Genomic DNA, 4,564 nt, shown 5'->3' with positions numbered 1-4,564 from the left:
ATGGTGATCCATACTGAAACCAGAGCTGTCAGAACTATTGAGGGAACCCACATATCAATCTAGCAGTGGCTGATTTACATCCAGGTGCCTCGTGTTTGCAGTTCCATTCCTGGTTAGTAAGTTGTTACCTGTCCCATAAATGGCCAATATAGATTTATGCTACTGACAGCGCCCTGTTTTTTTAGCCTTTTATGAACTGTAAGGATGGGGAGTGCAAAGTTCTTCTTTTGGCCGACTTTCTTCAAAGTTAATTGATGGACTAGCAGGCGCTGGCTGATCTCCCAGATGCTGAGTTATTCCAGCAACTCCAATGCGGTAAATAAAAAATTGGAAGATAAGATGGTGAATCATTACAGATAATATGAAAAGAAGAGTATGCTTCTCTCAACTTTCAACATTCACATGGCTCACTAGATAGATGTGTTCTGGGCAAAAGATGACCAATAAGCCATGCGATTTTAATTCCAAGATGCTCTTTCAAGGGATTAGTGACTAGTTCATGAAGCCACTCAAAGCCTTAAGTCAGTCCGTCACACCTTTTTCTCACTCTGCTTTTTTACCTCAATTTCAACACATTCCTGGAGACTAGCTGCCTTTGATCTTTTAGATTTTGTAAGTTTAATTGTTCGGGAACCTTGGCCTGTAGCTATCCACTACTTATTCAGAAATAGCCCCTAAGTCATGTCCTGCAGGCTTTTACATTATGGGTTGCTACAGTTCTCTCAGCTATGCTTAGGGCCAACCAGCACTCCTGGAAATGACATCAATCTCAAGCTACTTGCTGGGCTGATGGATGGAGTTGTGCCAAAGTATCGAAGGATGCCAGACCATGCAGTCAATCTAGTAGAAAATCTCATGGGGATTTCATCGGAACATAACAGCTGTATATCTGTACAATCTTTATATACAGGGGTCATTTTACATTCCCTACTCTGGAAGGAGTTAACCTCATTTTGGATTCATGTATTGCCTTCAGCTCTTTAACATACAATGCTTTGGAGTAGGATTCATAGGTTCTTATATATTCATTGATTTAAACATAAAGATGATGCCCTAGTGTCTGTTCTTCTTTAGAAACTGGAGCCACTGAATTATTTTCAAATGTTACTTCATCAAGCCCTGTTAATTTGCAACTTCTGTAAGTTTATCCACTCGTAATTTGAAGTGGTCTAAAAAGGAATCATGCCCACACCTTATTTTGAATTGGCACTGTTTTATTATTGGGTAATTGGCTCTTCCAATCTATTCCCTTGCCAGAGTAAAGAACACTTTAGTATTTATATAACCAGTCACCCATTAACTTATTCAGGTTTTTGAGTTTTTAAAATTATCCTTGTTGAAGGATTACAGTATATTACCCTTTAATGCCAGCATATTGAAGTTAGATTCTTTTTTATTCTGAAAAGCTTATTCAGTTGGTCCTTTTGACATGGGTACAATGTGAGGAAGCCACAATGGGTTTATATCTTAGACCTTCTGGTTGGCATTATAATTGCTTTGACATATTTTCAACATCTGAAAGCTATTCACAAGACCAGTAACCATGAAAAACACAGCAAATCACTTATTGTCTATGAGTTGATATATACGTCTGATGTTTGAAGCTATTTTATTTTATTATTTTATTTTATTTTCCCCAATAACTTTTATTGGTGTTCATGTAAGTACAATACCAATATATAACTACAGTAACTTGTCCAGTGGTACATTAAGTTTCATATGCAGTTAAAAAAGAAGAAGGTAAAGGACACCTGGACGATTAAGTCCAGTCAAAGGCAACTATGGGGTTGCGGCGCTCATCTCGCTTTCAAGCCAAAGGAGCCGGTGTTTGTGGATAGACAGCTTTCCAGGTAATGTGGCCAGCATGACTAAACCACTACTGGCACACGGAGGACCATGACGAGTGCCAGAGTGCACGGAAACACCATTTACCTTCCACCGCAGCAGTACCTATTTATCTACTTGCACTGGCGTGCTTTCGAACTGCTAGGTTGGCAAGAGCTGGGACAGAGCAACGGGAGCTCACTCCGTAGCGGGGATTCGAACTGCCAACCTTCTGACTGGCAAGTCCAAGAGGCTCAGTGGTTTAGACCACTGCGCACAAGTAATATGTTTATTTATATATTATCAATTTAAGTATTCTCTCCACAGAGATTCTTGTGTTGTGGGTGGAATAAATGTATTTTCTGTCTCATTTATAAAGGGAAAAAATGGAAGCCAAGTTTCACCAAAAGTGTCTATTCTTGAAGTGCCTTTAAATACCCTTCTGTGGTGAGTAAGGCATTCTGATAGGAACACATTCCAAAGATTATTAATCAAGATTTCAATGGAGATTTCTATAGGTTGCTTCCAGAATCAGGCTAATTGTTGTTTGGGCTGCTGATAATATTAAATTTTAATTTAAATTTGAGATTATGCAAGAGCTGAACTGGGTAGAAGGGACTGCTGCATCATTTTGAAAATAATGTGAAACACCTTTCCCCAAAGTGAGTATACTATCGTGCAACTCCACCATGCATGAAAATATGAGCATATCTCTCTACAGCCTTTCCAGCTTAGGGAATAGATGCTAGTGTTTATTTGGGCTAGATGTGATGGAGCCCAGTGCCAGCAAAATATAATTTTAAGAGAAGCCTCCTGCAAACGAGCAGAGAAGGTTTGTAGGGACGAGTTGTGCCAAATTGATTGCCATTTATTATCTGCAATTATGTTCCCTACGTTTCCCCCCCATATTGTCCGGAGGCCTCCTGTATCACCTGCGTATTGTTCTAGAAGAATGCTATAAACTAAAGACGCAGCTCCTTTTATTTCATATATTGATTTGTTACAGAGAGACTCAAACGACATAAGAGAATGAAGACCCTCCCTCTTGCATCCCAAGTATCTTGCAAATGTGCACAATTGAATAGACTGAAACCAGGTTAACTGGGCATCATCCAGTTTCTCCATGAGTTCATGCTTAGAAATTGCTTTATCTCTAGGCAGGAGGTCTCTTATCCGATAGACGCCTTTCTTCTCAAGTTCTTAAAATTGGCCATATTCATCCTCCTGTTGGAATAATGGATGGTCCAACAGTGAAGTCAATGGTGAGAGTATGGGGGCCAGAACTGAGTCCCATCAGCACTGCCTTTAAAAATGGGTTTTGAATTTTTCTCCACTCAGTCTGGGATAGTTTTAGAAAAGAAAATGCCCTTACTGACCGTGAAGAGGGAGGGGCCTCAATCTGTACCCATGGGATGTCATATTGTCCCCTAATCAAGGGGATCGGAGATTTAATCTGAAATGCTGCATAAAAGAGTCCTAGGTTGGGCAATCTGAGACCTCCCTTAGATCTATGCCTAAATAATGTTTTATAATTTATTCTAGATTTTCCCCCAGATGAAACAAACAGAATTAACTTTTGTTGCCATTTTTTAAGCAGAGATGAGAAAATATAGATGGGCAAAACCTGAAAAAAATTGAAAACTTCGGAAGAATATAAATTTTAACCACGGCTATCCTGCCAAGCCAACTGAGATTTAAATGTTTCCATTGCACCAATTCTTGGGAAATATCTCTGAGCAGGTTTTTATAGTTTCAGCGGCTAAGGTGTTTTAGATCTGATGTTAAATTGATACCAAGATAACTAAAGCAACCATGACCAATGCTAAATTCTGCTTGTGATATTAGTTGCTCACGAGTCATTGTGGGTAGGTTAATTGGAAGAATGGCTGAAACGACTTTATTTTGTACACAACTGTGTGATGCTTGACCACACGCACACAAATTCACAGGTATGCTTCTTATAATGTTTGGTGAAACTTAGCATGTAACACCCCCACCCAATGGCCTCATTACATGTTAACATGTTACTAGAGTTCACCAGACGTACATACTTTGGATGTACGTTTATAGCTTTCTGCTAAGCTTCATATATGCAAAAACATGCAGCCTCTGGTGTATTAAATGCACATCCAAAGCCACCTTAAGCAACTCTATGTCCAAGTGACCACATCAATCAATCTTAAGATGGCAACTCTTTCTTATGCCAAGAACAGCAATTCCAAAAATACTTATAATAACAATATAATTTTAATTAGTTTGGAGGATTAGAATTAAATTTGCAAATACTTGTTTATAAGCACTTCACAATAGGAAACATTATCAATCCCATTTTCTTCTCTTCCCACCCACCTATCCAAAACAGAACAGAACAGTGAGAAATGAAAGCAATGCTCAGGAGGTCATTCAGCAATGACAACACCAGCAATAGCAATAGCACTCAAGAGGCCCTTGTGCCATACTCTGGCTTTCTTGAATAGCCCAGATTCTCTCCTTTAAGACCCTTGTGAAATTATTTATAGGGCATTTACTCACATAGTCTGTAGGACATCAAATATTTCTAATTATATCCAGTCATGTCAAATGACAATTATGCCTTAGCCAACTTTGCCAAACAATGCTTTACAGGGAAAGGTTAGCCAAAATGCCTTGGGTGAAGAATGGCTTGAGGGTGGGAGGACAGGGGCTGGTACTTGTGCTCATCCGAGAGTATAAAAGTGTCTAGGGCCAATTTGTGTTGTCC

This window comes from Podarcis muralis, chromosome 2 (genome assembly GCF_964188315.1).
Source record: "Podarcis muralis chromosome 2, rPodMur119.hap1.1, whole genome shotgun sequence".
In the NCBI taxonomy this organism is placed as follows: domain Eukaryota; kingdom Metazoa; phylum Chordata; class Lepidosauria; order Squamata; family Lacertidae; genus Podarcis; species Podarcis muralis.
The sequence above is the reverse complement of the archived record's forward strand: the minus strand, read 5'-3'. Positions refer to the sequence as shown.